Source organism: Leuciscus leuciscus (genome assembly GCF_965113295.1).
Source record: "Leuciscus leuciscus genome assembly, chromosome: 20".
In the NCBI taxonomy this organism is placed as follows: Eukaryota; Metazoa; Chordata; class Actinopteri; order Cypriniformes; family Leuciscidae; genus Leuciscus; species Leuciscus leuciscus.
Genome location: NC_138744.1, coordinates 10,399,040 through 10,414,001, shown reverse-complemented (window position 1 = coordinate 10,414,001; position 14,962 = coordinate 10,399,040). Strand labels below are relative to the sequence as shown.

Here is a 14,962-nt window from a genome sequence, read left to right as displayed (position 1 = left end):
ATTGATGATAAAAGCTTTGAAAGTAAAAATCTACATGATTTTATTAATAATAATAATAATAACAATAATAACAATAACAACAACAATAACAATAACAACAACAACAACAACAACAACACTCCAACCCTTACCACCTTGCGGTCACAAAATCTTTCAGAATTCTACTGAAATGTTAAAAACACAAAATCCAAACAACACCAATGAAAAACACTAAATTCTGAGCTCTGAGATTGATAGTCTGAACAAAGCAAAGCTCTAACTGTAAAGTGATCCAAGCTAATATAGAGCCAGTGGTTTCAAAATGATCTCATAAGCATAAACAAGGAAATTGCTCAATTTCATTGACCTCTATAGGTAAATTTCTCTTTTAAACTTCCAAAACAACAGCTTGTTCCTTGCACACACAATATGAGATTGGACATCTAACCGTAGCTTTGTAAAAAGCGGTTGTGGCAAGTTGTTGTCATCCTTTCAGCAAAAACAAAAACAGGAATCAATAATAAAAAAAACATAGATTAGAAGCTGATTTTGTCTATGTACAGTACAGGCCAAAAATTTGGAAAAATTACTATTTTTAATGTTTTTGAAAGAAGTTTCTTCTGCTCATCAAGCCTGCATTTATTAGACCAAAAATACAGAAAAAAAGAAGTAATATTGTGATATACACTGTAAAAACCTTTCTAACCTCTCCAAGTCAACATTTTCTAGTGACTGGTCACATCTAAATTTTTAAATTGGCCCAAGTGCAATTCTTGTTGCAATAGTCTGTTAACATTGGCTCAATGAGAAATAATACGTCAGACTAATTGAAAAATTTAGATGTTATCAGTCACTAGAAATTTTTGACTTGGGGATGTAATTTTTTTTTACAGTGTATTATTACAATTTAAAATAATTGGTTTTCAATTTATTATACTTTAAATTATAATTTATTTCTGTGATGCAAAGCTGAATTTTCAGGATCATTACTCCAGTCTTCAGTGTCACATGTGACATCCAGTCTATCACATGATCCTTTAGAAATCATTCTAATATTCTGATTTATTATGAGTGTTGGAAACAGTTCTGCTGCCTAATATATTTGATGAATAAAAGGTTAAAAAGAACTGCATTTATTCAAAATAAAAAAATATTTTCTAATAATATAAATCTTCTTTACTATCACTTTTTATCAATTTAACACATCCTTGCTGAATAAAAGTATTGATTTATTTCAAAAAAAGAAAGAAAAAAAATTACTGACCCCAAATTACTGACCAGTAGTGTATATTGTTGTTACAAAAGATTTATATTTTTAAAACTTCTATTTTAATTTTTTTTTTTTTTTTTTTTCATCAAAGTATCCTAAAAAAGTATGAAAAAATATTAAGCAGCAGAACTGTTTCCAACTTTGATAATGAATCATCATATGAGAATGATTTCTAAAGGATCATGTGATAGACTGGAGTAATGATCCTGAAAATTCAGCTTTGCATCACAGAAATAAATGATAATTTAAAGTATAATAAATTGAAAACCAATTATTTTAAATTGTAATAATATATGACAATATTAAAAAAAAATCTCTGTATTTTTGATCAAATAAATGCAGGCTTGATGAGCAGAAGAAACTTCTTTCAAAAACATTAAAAATAGTAATGTTTCCAAACTTTTGGCCTGTACTGTACATAAATCATACAAGAGACTATAAGACATCAGAAGTGCTAGGGAGGGACCATCTCTTAAGTGTACTTCATAATGAACACTGTGCTTAAAACTGGTCTAATTCCTTACTTGAGGGACAAAACACTTGCGCCTTTAATCTATTAAGATTATGTCTTGAAATGCACTCATAAATAGCATTGATGTTAATCTGCCAGAGGGAGTTCAATGAGCAAATTAGACCATATTTTAGGCTACATTTTCAGATGGAAAACAAATCAATACAGTAGTTTGTATAGTTTATTTTTTAACATTGTGTGATTTCCTAGCACAAGAAAGAAATTGTCAGAAAATATGGTCATTCTTTTTTTTTATATAATTCAGCGTTTGAGTTTCTGATTAAACTGGCAAATATATTTTTCTAAATTAGTATTTGAGTCGTGTTGAGTTCTTTTCCAGATAAAAAATACCTTCAAGTTTATCCCATCATTTTTAACATTTTGTGAGATTTATGCTTTAATGAGTTTGCCAATGAGGTAAAAAAAAAAAAAAAAAAAAAAAACTTCATTCAATATATATTTATATTAGTAGCTTACACAATTTTACTTCCAGTAAATGTATCATATTTAAATATTAGGATTTTTAATGATTTTTTCTGGAAAACATTTTCAGTGAGGTGCCTTACATATTTTCCATATATTCAAAAAAAAAAAAAAAACTACAGCTTCTTAGCTTGGTGTTCACTGTGGAAAAGGCAGTGAGTAGAAAACAAAAAAACTGGAAAAAAAAAACCCTGAAAAAATGACAGATTCTTGACTGAGTTTGCTTTCTTAAACAGCTGCTGCTGCTGGCTGAGTGATGCGCAACAATTTAATGAGCTTTCTCAGAGTAGAGGTAGGCTTTGGTTACACAGTGTTTTATCAACAGCAAGCAATTATTGAAGATACAACAACACTAAGACCTTCATCATTATCATCATGACATAGGTACATATTTGACGGCAAAAGGACTGAACCACACATTTATAATGAACGCATCCGATTTGCACAGGTTTATTATTGTGATTGGGGCGTGCAGTGCATTATAGAATTACACTGCTTGTTTGCTGGAATTTTCATCTGGATTGATACACACAGATGTAAACTAGAAGGGCACAGAGACAGACAAATGTAGACAGGAGAGGAGACAGTGTTGTTATCACTCCATAATGGATGTCCATACGTCAAAGATCAGTGCGAGACACAGCCTAATGACCTCTGACACGGTACTGATGTGGCTCTTAAACAGGGCAATTAAGAGGGTTTCGGATGGGAAGAGCACTATGTGAATTATTCATTGCTGTCTATGCACAATGTACTGGACTAGGAGATGCCCAGTCATTACAGCATTTTCAAGTAATCTATAAGGAAATACTGAAAGGAAGTTCACACAGGCTCAAACACACACACACACACACACACACACACACACACACACACACACACACACACACACACACACACACACACGATTAGTCATATTTTCATCATTCATATAACTGAAAAAAAATATTAATTTAGTTTACTAATGATTAATTGAAATACAATTCAAGTTTATTTCTATAATGCTTTTCACAATACATATTGTTTCAAAGCAGCTTTACATAAAACGGTTGTTTCAATGTTACAATCAGGAAGTTATCAACCAGAGATGAGTGTCAAAGTAATGTCCATATGGCAGTAATAAACAGCTATAATATGTTATGTGGTTAGTTAAAGGTGCTCTAAGTGATGTCACGCGTTTTTTAGGCCAAAACATTTTTTGTCACATACAGCAAACTCCTCACTATCCGCTAGTTGCCTGTCCCCTGAACACACTGTAAAAAAACGCGGTCTCTCTAGACACCACAGGCTAGACAAACGGCAACAAAAACAAACTGGGCTCACCCGCACCACGAAACACAACAAACAGTGCTCCAGCCAATCACCGACAAGAAGTATTTGAGGGGTGTGGTTTGGGGGTTAGTGCGCGTGGACATGAAGGGGGTGTGGAGGAGAGACGAGAGAGAAGCATGAAGAGGGAAGTTTGAATTATGGCCGACACACGACCAAAGAGACGACGTTCCAATGAACAAATTGCAAAGAAGAGGGACAAGGATAAGGAACGCGCGAAGTCCCGAATTTACATCGGAAAAACCCTCGAAATGTGGCGAGAACTCCGCCGGCAGAAGGGCTTCCAATCCGACATTCAGTTGCTCTGTTTTTGCAGAACAGGTAAATCCATTTTTCTTTCTAAATTGACGTTCATGTTCGCCAAATCAACACAAGGATGTAATTAGCTAGAACTATGCAGTCAGCGTTAGCTTTGGTGAATACAACATATATGTTTCAGCTAGCGATCAATCTCTATTGTAAATGGTCAAGCAAATTCACAGTAGGGCGACAATTTGTGTGAATTATTGTTTTCACCCACTGTTTGTTATGGATTTGAATGTTCATTTATAGGCTATTGACAACTTTGACTAAATTTGTTTACGACGCTGCCGTTGTTTCTGCTCACTGGGAAACGCGAAGCTAACGTTATCTTGCTATTATTGCGTCCTTGTATGGGAGCTATAGTTATAGTATAACCTCAGGTGGCGAAACGATTTTAAGACAATGTTTCTCTTTTTCTGCATTCTGTTCTGCAATATATAAAAGCATTTATCTAACTTGGTGACATTACACATTGAATGAAGTATCAGTAAAACTTAACTTTGTTTTTAGTGACTACTTTGACTTTCCTTTATGCCGGAAGGGAGGGGAGGAGGGAGGAGACGGGATGAGGAGGAGGGAGGGTCTAGCTAGCCTCCGTTTTGTTTGACAACAATTCGAATGTCAACACTCCCGGCATCACTTAGAGCACCTTTAACATCATGTAACGAATGATCAATCCCACTTGCAAACTAAAATTGCAAATATATACGGTGCACAATGGAAATTATCTGCATTAGAAAAGTGACCTAAAGTCAACAGGAACTGGCGATTTCCGACTTTATTCCATATCAGGAAATAAGTATTGTATTAATTGAATATTTGCTTGATTATGTATAATCTCACTTGAATTGTAATGATGATAATTGGCACAACAGACAGAGAATGATAATGAATCTGTGACATAAGAAAGAAAAAAAAAGTGGAAGTGAAGGGCTTGGACTGTGCTAAGCAGAAAAAAACAAAACAAAATACAAATGATGCTGTAACTTGAATATTGGAAATCCCCCAAAACATTTGCACTTCTTTTTGTAACAGGCTCATGTAACATCAAGAATAGAAAGAGAGAGAAAACAAAAACCAGACAGAGGTCAAGTGAAGAATGAACTGAAGGCACAAGGAGAATGTGACAAAAGATGATGCAAGATCCTTATTCTCTCTCTCTCTCAAACATATGGAGGAAGAGGGAGTATCGAACAGCTGGGATGTCCTCAAACTGACATACAGACCCTGCTGTACTGACACTTCGCAACTTCCTGTTATGTAATTTACATTCATGAAAAAGTTAGTATAAAAATAAAGTAAATAAGATAAAATAACATGACTTTCACTTTTGCAATGAACTTTCACTTAAACAATGAGATGTATTATTTTCACTAGTCTAAGGAGCCGTTTACACAAAACCGTTTTCAACCGTTTCAAACTTTTGAGGCAAGTTGGCCAGCAGTGTTTTGGTGGCCTGAATTAATTTTTTATATTGAAAAGGGGTTTCAAAGTGCAGGCTTACAACACAATTACATTACCTATATTGTCTCCACGTGAAATTGCGAAAACGGAGAGGTCATGCGCATGCATTTTACGCGTTCAGTCTATAGGCCCAGAGTTTTTCTTTTACAAAGTGACATGCATAAAATGTATAATCCAGCAAATTTTTGTGGATCCCTGTGAACACGGATCGTTTTGACAACGTGGTTGTCTGAACGCGAAAAACAAAGGGAAAAAGTTTCTGTCTTTAGTAGTACATTGTTATTGTCATGTAAACGTACCCTAAAATAAAACGCCAGGAAACAACCACCTACACTCTTAAAAATAAAGGTTCCAAAAGGGGGTTTTCACAGTGATGCAATAGAAGAACCCTTTTCTTTTTCTAAGTGTGAAGAACATTTATGAAAAATTTAAAGAACCTTTTATGGATTGAAAAGGTTCCGTGAATGTTAAAGGTTCTTCATTGAATCATAGATGCCAATAAAGAACCTTTATATTTAAAAGAGTAGCAACCAGCTAACAAATCCCTATAGCACACAACACACTACAATAATGATGGCAGTCACCCATCACATTTTCTTCATTTCATTCACCCCTCATATGTTGTATTAATATCAAACCCATAAGACTTTAAATCTTCAAAACACAAATAAAGATTTTTTATGAAATCTAAGAGATTTCTGTCCCTCCAATGACATTTCACTAACACTCTGACGCTTCAAAAAGTTCATAAAGAGACTGTAAAATATGTACTGAGAGGATTAGTCAAATTTTTTTTCTGAAGAGACAGATTTACTTTAATTTACAGATTTAATTTAGGCTTTTATTCACATATAAACCAATATAAAAGCACACAGTAGATACGGTAAATGGAAGCTCAAGCAAGTTCGCTTGACGTGCGAGAACCAATGAGGTTCATTCTCGTGTTGGGCAGCAAGTTTTGAGCTTACGCAAGAACCAATGAGGTCTGTACTCGCGCATCAAGCAAACTTATGGTTGAGCTTCTGTTTATGTTCACTGATCAATGTTTATATGTAAATAAAGCCTAAATTCAATCTGGTTACCATACAAAGGGAAAATTTTGACTAAATCGCTCGATTCATACAATCTCTTTATGAACCTTTTGAAGCGACAAAGAGGTAGTTGCATGGACTGTCAATGGAGGGACAGAAATTGATCAGATTTCATTAAAATATCTTAATTTATGTTTCAAAAAAAGTCTTGTGGGTTCGGAATGACATGAGGGAGAGCAGGATGAGGACATGAGGATGATGACATTTTTATTTTTGGGTGAACAAACCCTTTAAAGTGTAGTTCGTATTAATCTTGAACAAATGTTTAAACACAGAAAATTGCTCTGAAATTCAAGGACATTTTTTCATTTAGGTTTGGTTTCACTTTCAAAATTTGCTGACATGGTAATCTGATCTGAATCATGTATCATGGATGAACTAGTAAACCAGCCCTCGTATGCAAGTCTCACACATTGCGCAGAGAATGTAAAACGAGTGTACTTGAGTATATGAAATAACAAAAATGTCGAGCCATCTCTTAGAATAGCCCACAGAAGCTTAAAGACAGGAGTGGAAAAACACATTTTAAAGCTCTCCCATCTTTTTGCCTTTTTTTCTCTGCTTCCTGCTGTCCTAGTGACAACTCGCCAGATTTGATAACAGAAATGTCACCTTGTTCGTCGTATGTTAATTGCACCACCAAGAATGATATAAATATCTCCCGACTGGATGTGGTCGGCTCGGTTTTAGTGGTTTCCAGGTGAGCTGACCCTGCTGCTGTGAAAAAAATAGGTTATTTAATGGAGTTGAGAGTAGATTCAAGGACTCTAGAGGCCACATGGCAGCTTGTCAAGACTGTAGTAAATAAGGAGACCAAGGAGCTAATTTTGTCTAATGCTTGTATAATTACAATACAAAATTGATGGCAGTGTTCTGGCTTTTAAGTGATAATAATAATCCAATCATTCTGTATAAGAAATATTATTCATTGTCTTCATCATGTCAGGTCCATTAAAATGGTGTTTTTTTATTATTAGTTGAGCAGAATGACGGATAAAGAGTTTGTGCTTCTCTTTCCAGCTTTACTCTTGGCAACCTGGCTCCGGTTCCCATGGAGACAGTCCTACAGCTAGCCGCGGCAGATGGAGGGTGAGCTGGAGGTCTAAATTTGTCCCCCAGCATCCTATCTGAGTGTAGTGGCACGCCGGCAAGAGGAAGTAGATAAACAGGCTGACCTCCGCACGCCAGTGGCAGCATCTCATGACCCCACGTGTCCCCTTGCTGAGACCTCAACATGTTCATCAAAGACAAACCGGAGGAGGCGGTGCCGCTGGCCCATGCAGCCAGAAGGCCCCTCCTGAATGTCACACCGCAGGAGTCATAGGCACACCTCACCACCCCGCCTGTACTGGCACAAACATCAACATTCAGTAAAGATCATGGGGGGAAAGACATCACGACCCCTCTGAACCGTGCTGGTTATCGTCCCTGTCCAACACACAGGAAACATACCTTCCTTTGCGAAGCGATAATCACTAGTGACTTGCTCAATTATGTGCCAGAAACAGATATGTTTACAGAGCAATGGGCAGCTGATATGAATATCATTTGCTTATGCAAAACAGTCAGCTAACGCAATCTATTTATGTATGGTCGACTGTAAAAGCATAGAATTACACCTTGTGACTGTTCTCAGAACAAGGACCTCACATGGATGTCCACATGCCCACACCCTGTCGCAGGCCTGCTGTCTGTTGGCTCGGGGAAGTTTGTGCTTCTGTGGAAACTGTGATTGAATTTCCACAAAAAAAGTGTTTGCTCTAAATCTGAACAAAGATATGAGCTTTCCAATTTTGTGTCCAAAATCAAAGCTGAATTTGGACAAAGGAGTAGAACAAATGAATAGGCTTTAGGATTTAAGATAATAAAAAAGAGAAAAGGAACATATGCATTAATAGCTATGGAATACAAAAACAAAAAAAACAAAAAATTATGCGGATACTGTACAGTACTATTCAAATGTTTTTGTGTTTTTGTGTTGTTTTGATTAAATATCTTTATTCAGCAAGGACACATTAAATTGCTCAAAAGTGACAGTAAAGCCATCAAAGTATCTTGACAAAAAAATATCAGTTTCCACAAAAACATTAAGCAGCAAAACTGTTTTCAACATTGATAATAATAAGAAATGTTTCTTAAGCATCAAACCATAATATAATGATTTCTGGAGGATCGTGTGACACTAAAGAAAAATTCAGCATTGCCATCACAGGAATAAATTACATTTTAAAATGTATTTGAAAGTGTAATATAATTTTCACAATATTTATGTTTTATTTTGCTCAAATAAATGCAGCCTTCGCGAGCATGTGAGACTTTTAAAAAAACCTTACCGACTCCAAACTTTTGAATGATAGAGTACATAGCCTATATGGTGGTATTTTAAATGAGCCTATCTGTTCAGTTTTTATAGTTTCACGGCCCTCCAATCCCTTATATACATTTCAAAGCAGCTACTTTTAAATGCCAGGGAAGGATACAAGCCCAAGTCATGTCACATTTATTTATATAGTGCTTTATATAATTCAGACTGTTTTAAAGCAGCTCCACAGTAATCAACAAGAAAATAGTATTAATGTTGCAACAGAGCCTTAAAATTTGGGGCTACACTTATCTGAAACTATACAGCACAAGAAAGACCACTTATAAAGCACTAAACCCCCCGAATAACTCTATGAACTATTTGGTTTACCGCACAGATGTTCAGATGCTTACAGACAGACTTGTGAACGGGAGTTCAAGAGGCTCTTTGTGTTTACTTTGATTAAGGAGCAACCAGGGCAAATCAGGTCAGCAGGTCTTCAGTTTCACCAGCCCAAGGTGCTTGTTTCTGAGCAGGTATGCGTATCAGCAAAAAAGCACAAGCCATGCTGGATATGTATTTTTTGTTGTTGTAGTTTTTGTTCAGCCTCACCTTATTTAGAACAGAAATTAACAATTTTAAATGAATAGTTTACCAAATAATTTAAATTATGTGAATATGTACTAACATTTTAAACTACAAATACGTTTTTCTTGATGCTTTCAAGCTTAAAAAAATGTATGTAAAGGCACTATAAAAGCATCATAAAAGTTCTATTCAATTAAATTCAAGTTTTTTTGTATAGCACTTCTCATAACACATATTGTTTTAAAAGCAGCTTCACAGATAATACATGTTTTAATGTTACTTGTGCACTTCCAGATCTTCTGAAGTCCAGATAGTTTTGTATGAAGAACAAACCAAATATTTAGTTATTATTAACAAAGTCTTGACATCTATCCTAGCATTTATTCGGTGCATTCATAAAAGATCAAAAGAGATGTCGGATTCATGAATCATTCAGTCTAAATGGCTCATTCACAAATTGGATTGATATGGCTCACCGACTGGTATGGATTGATATGGCTATGTCTTCAGAAGACTTGAAACAGTACATAAGTCATATGGACCACTTTTATCATACCTTTATGGTGATTTGAATCCTTTTTAAAGCTTAAAAGCTTCATTGCACATTCCTTGCAATTGTACAAAAAAAATTGTCTACAAAAGGTCTCATTTTTAATTATATATGTAAGAAAGAGAGTCATGCCAGTTTAGAACAAATAAAATAAAGAAAGAATTAAAAATTTTAGAGTAAGTACTTCTTTAAAAAGATTTAGACTGGTAAAAAATATGATAAAAATCGTAATAAAAAAATAAAAAAGATAATAAAAAAGACTAAATGACACATGCCTCCTTCAAGTGTACTGCTAAACACGGCCACTCAGGGCTTCCATAGTAACCCGAGACAAAGAATGAGAAAGATCAGCTGTGCGAGTTTCATTCATTTACATTCACAGAGGAACAAGTGGAACGGCTCAGTCTTCCAAGCCACCCACAACATCGTGTTCACGGGCCCGTCAATCACCTCACCCTTCAGGCTTTCATAGCACAGGGCTGATAGGAAAATTCCGCCCACATCAGGAAGTGAATCAAGCCGAGTCTCTAACGGGGAGCGACGGTGAATCAGATGGCCCCAGAACTCTAACAAGCGCACGGGCCGCCCCACACAGCCGCCGCTGAGCGCTCTGATATGATTAGTCATACTCTGGCTGCATTTCTGAGCTTCTTTATTCCCTCGTTACCGCCACCTCTCAGGTCTCTCCTGACTTTAACCTTCCAAAATCAAAGCAGCGTTAATGAGGAAGCCTCTCTGGGCTTTTCAGAAGTGCACTTTACCTGTAATACACATCTTGTTCCTGATGGAGAGATTCTCTAAGACATGGAATATAAAGGCCTTGGACACCACAAAGAGCTCTAGCTGGCCAGATTTGACACACTAGCACAGAGTTCAAGAAGCAATGTTTCTCACCCTAAAAATCATACAACTCACACAGCCTCAGGCGGCTTCAACTCAGCAGGTTCTTGCAACTGAAATGATTAGTTAACTGAAAATAGTTAAGAATAACACCTCAAAAACACTTTAAAAGCTAGTTTATGAGCTGTAGAACCGATTACATGTGAGACAAATGAAATCTTTGTTTACAGAATGACTGAGTCATTTGTGACAAATTGCCCTTCCTGTATGTACAGTTCATGTGAAAACACCGCAAAAAGGTTATCGCAAATGTTCTAAGTCAGTATTTTAAAATTTTCTGTAAAATATATAAACATCATTTAGATAAATTACGCAAGTAAAATAATGAATTGTATTCTTTATAATTATTCATAGAATGAATTAGTGCAACCCGTTATATATATATATACACACACATATATATACACATATATATGTATATACATATATAGTATATAGTATATATATATATATATATATATATATATAAAATATACTATATACTATATATGTATATACATATATATGTGTATATATTTATATAGCTAATATTATATATTAGTGCTGTCAAATGTATTAATCATGATTAATCGCATAAAGCATGTGTTATAACAGTTTGTTTAAAAAATATATGCTTTAAAAATAAAAATAAAACTTGTTATATGCGATTAATCAAGATTAATTGATTTGATAGCACTAATATATATATATATATATATATATATAAAAATATATATATATATATATATATATATATATACACACACACACACACACACACACAAGAATTTACTCAAAATTCTAAACTACTTTAATTTACTCACATTAATGCCATTTCAAACCCGATCAAATCTGTTTCAAGATAAATAATCTTGTCTTAATTTGACTAGAGAAACAAAACAACATAAGATACTATCTTGTTTTAAAGATATATCTTTACTGGAAAACGAAAAGAAAAAAAAACAATTAACAAAATGCTTTTTGCAGTGCACACAAACACACACACACTCAGTCCCGTGTAACGTAACTCTGATGCCACATATACACAAAATGTGATGACATCAAACTTAAACGCACTTAACAAAAACAGTCAAATACTCACTGTGAAAGCTGATCCCCTTTTGTCTTTTAATTCCAGTTAGTGTCCGTTCTCCACACATAACGGAGCATACAGTCGAATAGAAGGGAGGCAGTGCCGTCCATTACCTGAGGAGTTCTGCCACCTCATACTGCTAAAGCATGAATGAAAGCCACCAAACTACACGGCGGATATGAATGTTTGTGTGTGAGTGGGTGTACTTCTGTGAAGTGAGTGAGGGGGAGGAGGGTGAAGAGGGGAGAAAGACAGAGAGAGAGATGGGAGGGGGAGAGTAAGAGTGAGAAACACAAGGAGTACGAAAGCGAGTGGGTGTGAGAGAGACATGGAGACACATGGCGGGAACGAGGTAGCAGAAAAGGTTGTGTGAATGAATAGAATAACAGGCTTCTCTTCTGTGTACAAGGACAACCAGGAGCTTTCTCGTTGTGATAGCCAATGATGCATACTGGCTTTGTCAGTTGGTCAAGTACTTCATTACAGGGCCATGAACTCCAGAGACACTGATGGGGACAGATATCTCCTCTTCAGTATTCAGAATAGTGGACTAATTGATTGAACGAATCTTAAAGGTTTACTTTTAGTACCAGCAAATCTTAAATATTTGGTTATATTCATGGCTTATTCATATTTTAAATTCACAAATAAAACATGGATTATTGAGACTTACAACAAAAGATGATTTCTTACATAATTTATCTGTCATTCCCTTTTAAAATAGCAACATATTAACTTAAACAGGAATCAGAAATGATAAAGAAATGTTAACAATTATACCATTTAAGTTTGTTTTAAACACCTTTAAAACAGTTTTAAAATTAAATATTTGTTAAAAATTATTTATAAATAAATATATATACACAGTACCGTTCAAAAGTATTTTCAAAGTCTCTTATGCTCACCCAAGCTGCATTTATTTGATTACAAACACAGAAAAAAAAAAAGAAAAAAAAATAATATTAGGAAATATTATTACAATTTAAAATAACTTTTTAGTATTATTTGAGAATGGAACATATTCATGTGACTGAAAGGTTTAATTCAGTATCACATCAGAGGTCATTCTAATATACTGGTTTGATTCTCAATAAATATTTCTTATTATTGGGTAAAAAAAAATTGTGCTGCTTAATATTTTTGTTGAAACTGTGATCCATTTTTTCATGATTCCTTGATGAATAGACAGTTAAAAAGAACAGCATTTATTTGAAATAGAAAATCTTTTGTAACATTAGAAATTATCAATTAAATGACTACTGAATAGAAGTATTATTCCTTTCCAAATCATCTTACTGACATCAAACTTTCGACCGGTAGTAAAGATTGTTAAATATTATAGCCTACATGATACATTATATATTGTTTTGTCTCAGTACATAAGAATCAGCGACTAAATACTGAACTCCACTGCGTTTACCAGGGTAGGTCATATTTATTTATTTAATGTTTTATTTGTATAGGGACAGATACAATAAACATAAAACTGTGACAACAGCCATCCAATGCGTGTATCATAGTGCTTGTTTTGCAACACTTGTCCCTAGAAGGGCTTTTATAAATTACAGTTACAACAGCAAACAAATCCCAAAAGAATAATTGAGGGGAAAAAAGAAGAAGAAAAAGAACGTTTAGTGCATGACTGTCAGGTCACCTCAGTTTGGCCTTCTTAACATCTACTGTTCAACTGAAAAGCTCAGCATATTTGGATGATGACATCATGACGACAGCATGATTCCACAGTTGAGAACTCCACCCAGTCAACGGTGGAAGCACATATGAGTATGTGAACGTGTACAAGTAAGCATCTACCACTATTAAGAATTAGAACAGATTTTGAGTTAGAAAATATGCTCTAAAACTTTGGAAGGAATTTGTAAGTAGTTCATAGATATTGAGAGCTACTATGATTTTGGTAAAAGCAGAGTTTGATATACAGTACTGTACGAACTAATCAACGAAAGCTACATAACTACAGTCCAGCTCTCAAATATTAAAAGAGTTAACTTTCAGTTGTCCACACATATCCACAGGTGCACATGCTGGATATTTCACAACAGCTCTGAGTGTGAATGGAGGTCACAGTTATAGGAAATTCCTCCAGGAATGTGAGCTGTGGCACACAAATGTTCCTGTTGCACAAACAGAGAGCTGTGATAATGCATTGTGGGCCGATAAATAAACCCACTCCAAAATGGGGCTTTCCCAGTGAACGGATGACATGAGCACTAAGAATCATGGGAGAGCTTAACTGATTTCCTCTTGATGCCAACAGCACTGAACACACTCTTTATTAAATGTGGTTTTATCAACAGGTTTTTTCCTGATTCTTGACTTAAAATGCATGCCACCACGTTCTGGGTTCCCAAACTACCAAATAGTAAATAGTAATCAAAATCTAATGAGAAAGTATGGAAATTAACAGCTTTAGATTTTTGATTTCCCCTTTTGTTTTCTACAGAAAGGGTCATAAATTTCAAACTATAGGGACTAAAAATGACAAAGATATTTAAAATGAAGCAGCAAAATATGTAGCTAGCTAATATGAAACTTTTTAATAAAATAAAATAAAATAAAATAAAATAAAATAAAATAAAATAAAATAAAATAAAATAAAATAAAATAAAATAAAATAAAATAAAATAAAATAAAATAAAATAAAATAAGCTCTTAAAGAACTAAACAAAAAGATTCCAATCAACTTTCATTGAAATATTTGACATGCACAATATACTTTATATAAAAATGGCATCATATAAGGTCAAATTTGGACCCTGAAATTGATTTTGATGGACGTAATTGCTCCTAAAGACAAAAGATAATATCTTCCTACACAATTTTACTGTTTGTTTTATCTTCCTCGTTTCTTTCTATCTCTCTCTGTTTTATCAATCATCCTAAATGATTGTGTGACCTTCAGCGTCATGTGGAGTAGGGCAGTGTTTGTGGCCCTGGGGCCGTGTGTGTATTGTGTCCGACTGAATGTGATCTTTGTGGCAATGGTCAGCCTATTTAGAAGGGGAGGGGGGGATGTGGCCAGGCATTGCCCATACTGTAGCCCTCTGGGAGGGGAACTCACATTTCCGTCATCTCTTTGTCTTCTGTTTTTCCAAAAAGAGA

General features: G+C 34.8%; 1 protein-coding gene across 1 annotated transcript in view; it reads right to left on the bottom strand.

Annotated features, from left to right (window-relative positions):
- Positions 1 to 14,962, bottom strand: part of hivep3b (HIVEP zinc finger 3b) — a 65,693-nt gene that overhangs the window by 14,038 nt on the left and 36,693 nt on the right.